The sequence below is a fragment of the Bombina bombina genome, chromosome 5, assembly GCF_027579735.1.
Source record: "Bombina bombina isolate aBomBom1 chromosome 5, aBomBom1.pri, whole genome shotgun sequence".
Classification (NCBI taxonomy): Eukaryota; Metazoa; Chordata; class Amphibia; order Anura; family Bombinatoridae; genus Bombina; species Bombina bombina.
Window position 1 is genome coordinate 747,247,273 of NC_069503.1, and position 13,077 is coordinate 747,260,349.

The 13,077-nt window shown below is 41.7% G+C and overlaps 1 protein-coding gene across 1 annotated transcript in view; it reads right to left on the reverse strand.

The window, feature by feature from the left end:
- The window catches only part of TDP2 (tyrosyl-DNA phosphodiesterase 2), a 194,408-nt gene that overhangs the window by 27,567 nt on the left and 153,764 nt on the right, over nt 1–13,077 (reverse strand). The gene's annotated exons all lie outside the window — the stretch shown is intronic.

Here is a 13,077-nt window from a genome sequence, read left to right on the forward strand (position 1 = left end):
AAAAAGGAGCTGTCTGAAATATGTATATCAAAACATCTGGATTGAAATGGGAGGTCCTGAAAACTCTACCATAAAATAAATGTAAAAAAAAGTTCAGTTCATATTCAGTAGTGGTTGTGGAAGACAAAGACCCCCCAAAAAAAAAAACACAACAACAACAAACCTCTAGAATAAGGTGTGACCAAGACTTATGTAACTTACTGGGAAGAAAATGGGTCCTAATAAAGTTATACAACGGTCAAAATAAATATGTGCATTAAAATTTTATGGAAGCATTTTTGCAATATACTCACAATAACAAATATTGTTATTGCACCGATACCAATTTTTTAAGACCAAGTACCGATACTTTTTTCAAAATACTCGCCGATACCAATTACCGATACTATTTTAATACTGACTAATGATTTTAAGATAGCTTCTTTATAATTATGAAGAACTGTAACTCAAAAGATATTATGAAAACAGTTTTATTTGCTTGTTGTCACAAAGTTGTAAAAACATGAAGAAATTTCACAGAACACGTTTATAAATAAAAATATTACATTAAAATATATTTATAACAACAACAATAATTAACAAATGTAATATCACAACCAACCAAAAGTGCAATGCAGTAAAAATATAATATACCAGTGCACTGTTTAAACATGGGGAACAACACTACGGGCTAGCTTACATTTGACTTGTAAGCTTTACCAATGCTTATTGCATGTCCAACTCCATTAAAGTCTATTGAGTTGGAAATGTGAACAGAGCATTGGTAAAGCTTACACATCAAAAGTAATCTAAATCTAGTCCTATTATTGTAAGATGTGCGTTTATAGGATTTAACTTAATTTTTTTCTATGAACACTCTTCCTGCAATTATATAAGCTAAGGATGTTCCTCAGAGTACAGTATGTTTTGAGCATAATTGTGAAAGAGAAGAACTAGCAGTAGAACAGGCAATCTAGCAATTATAATAATTTTTCAAAAGTTAGTAGCAAGTTCTTTTTAAGGAATAGAAGCATCTCTGAATGTTCAGCTATACGTCTGTTTCTGCTATCAGTAATGTCGTTTGATGCTAAGTTGAACAGTCTCACTTTCAGCACTACTGCAAGAAATCTCAGTTTATCAACTACCCAGTACTTCACTGGTTTGTCTGAACGAGGTACAGTAATCTCTCTTACGATAATACAATACAACAGCAATTTGTATTGGCAGAACAAAAGTGAACCATTTTTAGTTGAGACTCCACTACAGCTTAAAATGAAATGGGAACACGCAGTTTGAAACAACTCCAAGATAGCGTATGGGTAGGAAGTGTAGGTATCGGTTTAAGTATTGGTGCATTTGCATGAGGACCGATACTAGTATCGGTGCAACCCTAATATAAATATATATATATATATATATATATACATACATACATACATATAACAATTTATGTAAGAACGTACCTGATAAATTAATTTCTTTCATATTGGCAAGAGTCCATGAGCTAGTAACATATGGGATATACAATCCTACCAGGAGGGGCAAAGTTTCCCAAACCTCAAAATGCCTATAAATACACCCCTCACCACACCCACAATTCAGTTTAACGAATAGCCAAGTAGTGGGGTGATAAAGAAAGGAGTAGAAAGCATCAACAAAGGAAATTTGGAAATAATTGTGCTTTATACAAAAAATCATAACCACGATAAAAAGGGTGGGCCTCATGGACTCTTGCCAATATGAAAGAAATGAATTTATCAGGTAAGTTCTTACATAAATTAGGTTTTCTTTCATGTAATTGGCAAGAGTCCATGAGCTAGTGACATATGGGATATCAATACCAAAGATGTGGAGTCTTCCACTCAAGAGTCACTAGAGAGGGAGGGAATAAAATAAAAACAGCCATATTCCGCTGAAAAAATAATCCATAACCCAAAAAATAAGTTATTTTCACTTTTGAAAGAAAAAAACTTAAATCAAAAGCAGAAGAATCAAACTGAAACAGCTGCCTGAAGAACTTTTCTACCAAAATCTGCTTCCGAAGAAGCAAATACATAAAAATGGTAGAATTTAGTAAATGTATGCAAAGAGGACCAAGTTGCTGCTTTGCAAATCTGAAGCTTCATTCTTAAAAGGACACTCAAGTAAAAATTAAACTTCAAGATTCTGATACAGCATGCAATTTTAAACAACTTTCCAATTTACTTCAATTAACAAAATTTGCAGTCTTTTTATATTTACACTTTTTGAGTCACCAACTCCTACTGAGCATGTGCAAGAATTCACAGCATATACATATATGCATTTGTGATTGGCTGATGGCTGTCACATGATACAGGGGGAGTGGAAAGAGACATAACTTTGCAATTTATTTAACAAAAATCTACTATCATTTGAAGTTCAGACTAAGTGCTATTGCATTGCCTTCTTATCATGCACTTGTTGATTATGCAAATCTACTGTATTGACTGGTCCTTTAAAAGCCCACGAAGTGGAGACTGATCTAGTAGAATGAGCTGTAATTCTCGGAGGCGGGGTTTGACCCGACTCCAAATAAGCTTGATGAATCAAAAGTTTCAACCAAGAAGCCAAGGAAATAGCAGAAGCTTTCTGACCTTTCCTAGGACCAGAAAATAAAACAAATAAACTGGAAGTCTTCCTGAAATTTTTAGTAGCTTCCACATAGCTTCCACATAATATTTCAAAGCTCTTACCACATCCAAAGAATGTAAGGATCTCTCCAAAGAATTCTTAGGATTAGGACACAAGGAAGGGACAACAATTTCTCTACTAATGTTGTTAGAATTCACAACCTTAGGTAAAAATTGAAAAGAAGTCCGCAAAACTGCCTTATCCTGATGAAAAATCAGAAAAGGAAACTCACAAGAAAGAGCAGATAGCTCAGAAACTCTTCTAGCAGAAGAAATAACCTAAAACAGAATTTATGCTTACCTGATAAATTACTTTCTCTTGCGGTGTATCCAGTCCACGGATTCATCCTTTACTTGTGGGATATTCTCATTCCCTACAGGAAGTAGCAAAGAGAGCACACAGCAAAGCTGTCCATATAACTCCCCCTCTAGCTCCACCCCCCAGTCATTTGACCAAAGGTTAGGAAGAAAAAGGAGAAACCATAGGGTGCAGTGGTGACTGTAGTTTAAACAAAAAAATTTTTACCTGACTTAAATGCCAGGGCGGGCCGTGGACTGGATACACCGCAAGAGAAAGTAATTTATCAGGTAAGCATAAATTCTGTTTTCTCTTGCAAGGTGTATCCAGTCCACGTATTCATCCTTTACTTGTGGGATTACCAATACCAAAGCTTTAGGACACGGATGAAGGGAGGGAACAAGACTGGTACCTTAAACGGAAGGCACCACTGCTTGCAAAACCTCTCTCCCAAAAATAGCCTTCAAAGAAGCAAAAGTATAGAATTTGTAAAATTTGGCAAAAGTATGAAGTGAAGACCAAGTCGCTGCCTTACAAATCTGTTCAACAGAAGCCTCATTTTTGAAAGCCCATGTGGAAGCCACTGCTCTGGTAGAATGAGCAGTAATTCTTTCAGGAGGCTGCTGGACAGTAGTCTCATAGGCCAAACGGATGATGCTTTTCAGCCAAAAGGAAAGAGGTAGCAGTCGCTTTCTGACCTCTCCTCTTACCAGAATAGATAACAAACAAGGAAGATGTTTGTCTGAAATCCTTAGTTGCTTGTAAATAGAACTTTAAAGCACGAACTACATCAAGATTGTGTAATAGACGTTCCTTCTTCGAAGATGGATTAGGACACAGAGAAGGAACAACTATTTCCTGGTTAATATCCTTGTTAGAAACAACTTTAGGAAGAAAACCAGGCTTGGTACGCAAAACTACCTTATCTGCGTGGAACACCAGGTAAGGTGAATCACACTGTAAGGCAGATAATTCTGAAACTCTTCGAGCAGAAGAGATAGCTATCAAAAACAAAACTTTCCAAGATAACAACTTAATGTCTATGGAATGTAAAGGTTCAAACGGAATCCCTTGAAGAACTGAAAGAACTAGATTCAAACTCCATGGCGGAGCCACATGTTTATAGACAGGATTGATTCTGACTAAAGCCTGAGCAAACGCTTGAACGTCTGGTACCTCTGCCAGACGCTTGTGTAACAGGATAGACAAAGCAGATATTTGTCCTTTTAAGGAACTAGCTGACAATCCTTTCTCCAGTCCTTCTTGGAGAAAGGACAATATCCTGGGAATCCTAATCTTACTCCATGAGTAACCCTTGGATTCACACCAACAAAGATATTTGAAAAAAACGTTACTGTGCCTTTAAGAGATAAAAAGAGCAGACAATTTTACAAAACGGTGAAAAATGCAGCAATCTTTCTGAAATTTAGCTAAAGCCTTAATAAGATTGCACCCCAAGTTTCAAAACGATTAACCCCTTAATGCCCAAACCGGAGCAGCCTAAAGCCAACACCTGGTTAAATCACTACAGCACCTTGCCACAGCCTTGCTGTGGCCCTACCTTCCCTTAGGGATCAGATTTGGGGGAATATAGCTTCTTTTAGGCCCTCAAACATCAGCAGGACCCTCCATGTGAAACAGCATGAACTTCTCTGCAATTCTAACTGTGCATCTGAGACAATTAGGCCCCTCCCACTCTACTCAGGAGTGATTTACTAGGCCTCACAGCTCCGAAGTGACTAAAAAACAGCCATGTGGTAATAACCCCAGAAAAAAACCCCAAAAGGGCTTTCAAAGTGTCTTGCAAAACGATTTTTCCTTAGCCAAACAATCGATTGCCCTGAATAAGTGTCAACCAGTATATTAGCCCTATTATGTAAGCATTCAATTCCTTACTAAGTCTGTGAACATAGCTTACCCTCCCCTCATGGGGATCTTGTCAGTCTTCTAGCATTATCTCAGTCTTGTCTAGAAATAAATGACTGAACATACCTTATTGCAGATCACCCTGCAAACTGTTCCCCCCAACTGAAGTTTTCTGGTACTCCTCAGTCCTGTGTGGGAACAGCAGTGGATTTTAGTTACAACATGCTAAAATCATTTTCCTCTCAGCAGAAATCTTCATCACTTTTCTGCTAGAGAGTAAATAGTACAAACCGGTAGCATTTAAAATAAACTTTTGATTGAATATATTAAAACTACAATTCTAACACCAGTCTACTCCTGGGATGTGAATTGCTGAGAGATGGCAGGAGTAATCCTCCGCCCACCTGATTATTTTGGTTACTTCCGTCATCGCTAGGGAACTCTTTGTTCCCCCCTGATGATTGACGTAAGCTACAGTCGTGATGTTGTACGACTGAAATCTGATGAATTTGTCCGCCGCTAGTTGAGGCCATGCCTGAAGAGCGTTGAATAATCGCCCTCAGTTCCAGAATGTTTGTCGGGAGAAGAGTTTCTTCCCGAGACCATAAGCCCTGAGCTTTCAGGGAGTCCCAGACCGCACCCCAGCCTAACAGACTGGCGTCGGTCGTTACGATGATCCACTCTGGCCTGCGGAAACATATTCCTTGAGACAGGTGATCCTGAGACAACCACCAGAGAAGAGAATCTCTGGTCTCCTGGTCCAACTGAATTTGAGGAGACAAATCTGCATAATCCCCATTCCACTGTTTGAGCATGCATAGTTGCAGTGGTCTGAGGTGTATCCGAGCAAAAGGGACTATGTCCATTGCCGCAACTATTGGTCCGATTATCTCCATGCACTGAGCCACAGATGGCCGAGGAATGGAATAAAGAGCTCGGCAAGTAGTTAAGAGTTTTAGCTTTTTGAACTCCGTCAGAAATATTTTCATTTCTACCGATTCTATCAGGGTTCCTAGGAATGGAACTCTTGTGAGGGGGGAGAGAGAGAGAACTCTTTTTGATGTTCACCTTCCACCCGTGAAACCTCAGAAAGGCCAATACAATCTCTGTGTGAGACTTGGTTCTTTGGAAAGTTGACGCCTGAATTAAGTTCACTTTACACTCCCCGAGAGAGACCCTAGTGCTTAGAGCCAGCAAAGAGAATGACTGGGGGGTGGAGCTAGAGGGGGAGCTATATGGACAGCTTTGCTGTGTGCTCTCTTTGCTACTTCCTGTAGGGAATGAGAATATCCCACAAGTAAATGATAAACCCGTGGACTGGATACACCTTGCAAGAGAAAGGAACAACACTTTCCAGGAAAGTAGTTTAATGTCCAAAGAATGCATAGGCTCAAATGGAGGAGCCTGTAAAGCCTTCAGAACCAAATTAAGACTCCAAGGAGGAGAAATTGATTTAATGACAGGCTTAATACGAACTAAAGCCTGTACAAAACAGTGAATATCAGGAAGTTTAGCAATCTTTCTGTGAAATAAAACAGAAAGAGCAGAGATGTGTCCTTTCAAGGAACTTGCAGACAAACCCTTATCCAAACCATCCTGAAGAAACTGTAAAATTCTAGGAATTCTAAAAGTATGCCAGGAGAATTTATGAGAAGAACACCATGAAATGTAAGTCTTCCAAACTCTATAATAAATCTTTCTAGAGACAGATTTACGAGCTTGTAACATAGTATTAATCACTGAGTCAGAGAAACCTCTATGACTTAGTACTAAGCGTTCAATTTCCATACCTTCAAATTTAATGATTTGAGATCCTGATGGAAAAACAAACCTTGAGATAGTAGGTCTGGCCGTAACGGAAGTGGCCAAGGCGGGCAACTGGACATCCGAACCAGATCCGCATACCAAAACCTGTGTGGCCATGCTGGAGCCACCAGCAACACAAAAGACTTTTCCATGATGATTTTGGAGATCACTCTTGGAAGGAGAACTAGAGGCGGGAAGATGTAAACAGGTTGATAACACCAAGGAAGTGTCAGTGCATCCACTGCTTCCGCCTGAACATCCCTGGACCTGGACAGGTATCTGGGAAGTTTCTTGTTTAGATGAGAGGCCATGAGGTTTATCTCCAGAAGCCCCCACATCTGAACAATCTGAGAAAACATCTGGATGGAGAGACCACTCCCCTGGATGTAAAGTCTGGCGGCTGAGATAATCCGCCTCCCAATTTTCTACGCCTGGGATATGCACCGCAGAGATTAGACAGGAGCTGGATTCCGCCCAGGCAAGTATCCGAGATACTTCTTTCATAGCTTGGGGACTGAGTCCTACCCTGATGATTGACATAAGCCACAGTTGTGATATTGTCTGTCTGAAAACAAATTAACGGTTCTCACTTTAGCAGAGGCCAGAACTGAAGAGCCCTGAGAATTGCACGGAGTTCTAAAATATTTATTGGTAATCTCGCCTCTTGAGATTTCCAAACCCCTTGTGCTGTCAGAGATCCCCAAACAGCTCCCCAACCTGAAAGACTCACATCTGTTGTGATCACAGTCCAGGTTGGGCGAACAAAAGAAGCCCCTTGAACCAAACGATGGTGATCTATCCACCATGTCAGAGAGTGTGTCCTACATTGGGATTCAAGGATATTAATTGTGATATCTTTGTATAATCCCTGCACCATTGATTAAGCATACAAAGCTGTAGAGGTCTCATGTGAAAACTAGCAAAGGGGATTGCGTCCGATGCTGCAGTCATGAGACCTAAAACGTCCATGCACATAGCCACTGAAGGGAATGACTGAGACTGAAGGAGCCGGCATGCTGCGACCAATTTTAAACGTCTCTTGTCTGTTAGAGACAGAGTCATGGACACTGAATCTATCTGGAAGCCTAAAAAGGTGACCCTTGTCTGAGGAATCAAGAAACTTTTTGGTAAATTGATCCTCCAACCATGTTTCCGAAGAAACACTAGTTGATTCGTGTGAGATTCTGCAGTATGTAAAGACTGAGCTAGTACCAAGATATCGTCCAAATAAGGAAACACCGCAATACCCTGTTCTCTGATTACAGATAGTAGGGCACCCAGAACCTTCGAAAAGATTCTTGGAGCTGTTGCTAGGCCAAATGGATATCGTCCAAATAAGGAAACACTGCAATACCCTGTTCTCCGATTACAGATAGTAGGGCACCCAGAACCTTCGAAAAAATTCTTGGAGCTGTTGCTAGGCCAAATGGAAGAGCAACAAATTGGTAATGCTTGTCTAGAAAAGAGAATCTCAGAAACTGATAGTGTTCTGGATGAATCGGAATATGAAGGTATGCATCCTGCAAGTCTATTGTGGACATATAATGTCCTTGCTGAACAAAAGGCAGAATAGTCCTTATAGTCACCATCTTGAAAGTTGGTACTCTTACATAACGATTCAAAATTTTCAGATCCAGAACTGGTCTGAATAAATTTTCTCTCTTTGGTACAATGAATAGGTTTGAATAAAAGCCCAAACCTTGTTCCTGAGGAGGAACTGGCATGATTACCCCTGAAGACTCCAGGTCTGAAATACACTTCAGAAAAGCCTGAGCTTTTTCTGGATTTACAGGGATGCGTGAGAGAAAAAATCTTCTCACAGGAAGTCTTACTTTGAATCCTATTCGATACCCTTGAGAGACAATGCTCTGAATCTAATGATTTTGGAAAGATTTTTTTTTTTTTGGAATGAGGGCCGCACCTTCATGCAGACTTAGGGGCAGACTTTTATTTCCTAAATGGCTTGGATTTATTCCAATTTGAGGAAGGCTTCCAATTGGAAGCAGATTCCTTGGGAGGAGGATTGAGTTATTGTTCCTTATTCTGACAAAAGGAACGAAAACGGTTAGAAGCCTTAGATTTACCCTTAGGTTTTTTTTATCCTGAGGCAAAAAAAAAAAAAAAACTCCTTTTCCTCCAGTGATAGTTGAAATAATAGAATCCAACTGAGAACCAAATAAATTATTACCTTGGAAAGAAAACATAATTTATACTTACCTGATAAATTTATTTCTCGTGTAGTGTATCCAGTCCATGGATCATCCATTACTTGTGGGATATTCTCCTTCCCAACAGGAAGTTGCAAGAGGATCACCCACAGCAGAGCTGCTATATAGCTCCTCCCCTCACTGCCATATCCAGTCATTCGACCGAAACAAGACGAGAAAGGAGAAACTATAGGGTGCAGTGGTGACTGTAGTTTAATTAAAATTTAGACCTGCCTTAAAAGGACAGGGCGGGCCGTGGACTGGATACACTACAAGAGAAATACATTTATCAGGTAAGTATAAATTATGTTTTCTCTTGTTAAGTGTATCCATTCCACGGATCATCCATTACTTGTGGGATACCAATACCAAAGCTAAAGTACACGGATGATGGGAGGGACAAGGCAGGAACTTAAACGGAATGAACCACTGCCTCTGTAGAACCTCTCTCCCAAAAACAGCCTCCGAAGAAGCAAAAGTGTCAAATTTGTAAAATTTTGAAAAGGTGTGAAGCGAAGACCAAGTCGCAGCCTTGCAAATCTGTTCAACAGAGGCCTCATTTTTAAAGGCCCAGGTGGAAGCCACAGCTCTAGTAGAATGAGCTGTAATCCTTTCAGGGGGCTGCTGTCCAGCAGTCTCATAGGCAAAACGTATTATGCTACGAAGCCAAAAGGAGAGAGAGGTTGCCGAAGCTTTTTGACCTCTCCTCTGACCAGAGTAAACGACAAAAAGGGAAGAAGTTTGACGAAAATCTTTAGTTGCCTGTAAATAGAACTTCAGGGCACGGACTACGTCCAGATTATGCAAAAGACGTTCCTTCTTTGAAGAAGGATTGGGGCACAATGATGGAACAACAATCTCTTGATTGATATTCCCGTTAGAAACTACCTTAGGTAAAAACCCAGGTTTAGTACGCAGCACTACCTTGTCTGAATGGAAAATCAGATAAGGAGAATCACAATGTAAGGCAGATAACTCAGAGACTCTTCGAGCCGAGGAAATAGCCATCAAAAACAGAACTTTCCAAGATAAAAGTTTAATATCAATGGAATGAAGGGGTTCAAACGGAACTCCCTGAAGAACTTTAAGAACCAAGTTTAAGCTCCACGGGGGAGCAACAGTTTTAAACACAGGCTTAATCCTAACCAAAGCCTGACAAAATGCCTGGACGTCTGGAACTTCTGCCAGACGCTTGTGCAAAAGAATAGACAGAGCAGAGATCTGTCCTTTTAAAGAACTAGCTGATAAGCCTTTGTCCAAACCCTCTTGGAGAAAGGACAATATCCTAGGAATCTTAACCTTACTCCATGAGTAACTCTTGGATTCACACCAATAAAGATATTTACGCCATATCTTATGGTAGATTTTCCTGGTGACAGGCTTCCGAGCCTGTATTAAGGTATCAATGACTGACTCGGAGAAGCCACGCCTTGATAGAATCAAGCGTTCAATCTTGATGCAGTCAGTCTCAGAGAAATTAGATTTGGATGATTGAAAGGACCTTGTATTAGAAGGTCCTGCCTCAGAGGCAGAGTCCATGGTGGAAGAGATGACATGTCCACTAGGTCTGCATACCAGGTCCTGCGTGGCCACGCAGGCGCTATCAGAATCACTGATGCTCTCTCCTGTTTGATTTTGGCAATCAGTCGAGGGAGCAGAGGAAACTGTGGAAACACATAGGCCAGGTTGAAGAACCAAGGAGCTGCTAGAGCATCTATCAGCGTTGCTCCCGGGTCCCTGGACCCGTAACAAGGAAGCTTGGCGTTCTGGCGAGACGCCATGAGATCCAGTTCTGGTTTGCCCCAACGATGGACCAGTTGAGCAAACACCTCCGGATGGAGTTCCCACTCCCCCGGATGAAAAGTCTGACGACTTAGAAAATCCGCCTCCCAGTTCTCTATGCCTGGGATGTGGATCGCTGACAGGTGGCAAGAGTGAGACTCAGCCCAGCGAATTATCTTTGAGACTTCTAACATCGCTAGGGAACTCCTGGTTCCCCCTTGATGGTTGATGTAAGCCACAGTCGTGATGTTGTCCGACTGAAATCTGATGAACCTCAGTGTTGCTAACTGAGGCCAAGCTAGAAGAGCATTGAATATTGCTCTTAACTCCAGAATATTTATTGGGAGGAGTTTCTCCCCCTGAGTCCACGATCCCTGAGCCTTCAGGGAGTTCCAGACTGTGCCCCAACCTAGAAGGCTGGCATCTGTTACAATCGTCCAATCTGGCCTGCGAAAGGTCATACCCTTGGACAGATGGATCCGAGAAAGCCACCAGAGAAGAGAATCTCTGGTCTCTTGATCCAGATTTAGTAGAGGGGACAAATTGAGTAATCCCCATCCCACTGACTTAGCATGCATAATTGCAGCGGTCTGAGATGCAGGCGCGCAAATGGCACTATGTCCATTGCCGCTACCATTAAGCCGATTACTTCCATGCACTGAGCCACTGACGGGCGTGGAATGGAATGAAGCACACGGCAAGCATTTAGAAGTTTTGATAACCTGGACTCCGTCAGGTAAATTTTCATCTCTACAGAATCTATAAGAGTCCCTAGGAAGGAGACACTTGTGAGTGGTGATAGAGAACTCTTTTCCACGTTCACTTTCCACCCACGCGACCTCAGAAATGCCAGAACTATCTCTGTATGAGACTTGGCAATTTGAAAGCTTGACGCCTGTATCAGGATGTCGTCTAGATACTGAGCCACCGCTATGCCTCGCGGTCTTAGAACCGCCAGAAGTGAGCCCAGAACCTTTGTAAAAATTCTCGGGGCAGTGGCCAACCCGAAGGGAAGAGCTACAAATTGGTAATGCCTGTCTAGAAAGGCAAACCTTAGGAACCGATGATGATCTTTGTGAGTCGGTATGTGAAGGTAGGCATCCTTTAAGTCCACTGTGGTCTTGTAGTGACCCTCTTGGATCATGGGTAGGATGGTCCGAATAGTTTCCATTTTGAATGATGGAACTCTGAGGAATTTGTTTAAGATCTTTAGATCCAAGATTGGTCTGAAGGTTCCCTCTTTCTTGGGAACCACAAACAGATTTGAATAAAATCCCTGTCCTTGTTCCGTCCGCGGAACTGGATGGATCATTCCCATTACTAGGAGGTCTTGCACACAGCTTAGGAATGCCTCTTTCTTTATCTGGTTTGCTGATAACCTTGAAAGATGAAATCTCCCTTGTGGAGGAGAAGCTTTGAAGTCCAGAAGATATCCCTGAGATATGATCTCCAACGCCCAGGGATCCACGCATGGGCGAAGAGAGAAAGTCTGCCCCCCACTAGATCCGTTTCCGGATAGGGGGCCATTCCTTCATGCTGTCTTGGGGGCAGCAGCAGGCTTTCTGGCCTGCTTGCCCTTGTTGCAGGACTGGTTAGGTTTCCAGGCCTGTCTGGAATGAGCAACAGTTCCTTCCTGTTTTGAAGCGGAGGAAGTTGATGCTGCTCCTGCCTTGAAATTTCGAAAGGCACGAAAATTAGACTGTTTGTCCTTTGATTTGGCTCTGTCCTAAGGAAGGGTATGACCCTTGCCTCCAGTAATGTCAGCAATAATTTCCTTCAAGCCAGGCCCGAATAAGGTCTGCCCCTTGAAAGGAATGTTGAGTAATTTAGACTTTGAAGTCACGTCGGCTGACCAGGATTTAAGCCATAGCGCCCTACGCGTCTGGATGGCGAATCCGGAATTCTTAGCCGTTAGTTTAGTCAAATGAACAATGGCATCAGAAACAAATGAGTTAGCTAGCTTAAGCGTTCTAAGCTTGTCAATTTCATTCAATGGAGCTGTCTGGATGGCCTCTTCCAGGGCCTCAAACCAGAATGCCGCCTCAGCAGTGACAGGCGCAATGCATGCAAGGGGCTGTAAAATAAAACCTTGTTGAATAAACATTTTCTTAAGGTAACCCTCCAATTTTTTATCCATTGGATCTGAAAAAGCACAACTGTCCTCAACCGGGATAGTGGTACGCTTTGCTAAAGTAGAAACTGCTCCCTCCACCTTAGGGACCGTCTGCCATAAGTCCCGTGTAGTGGCGTCTATTGGAAACATTTTTCTAAATATAGGAGGTGGGGGAAAAGGCACACCGGGTCTATCCCACTCCTTGCTAATAATTTCTGTAAGCCTTTTAGGTATAGGAAAAACGTCAGTACACACCGGCACCGCATAGTATCTATCCAGCCTACACAATTTCTCTGGAATTGCAACTGTGTTACAGTCATTCAGAGCAGCTAATACCTCCCCAAGCAATACACGGAGGTTCTCAAGCTTAAATTT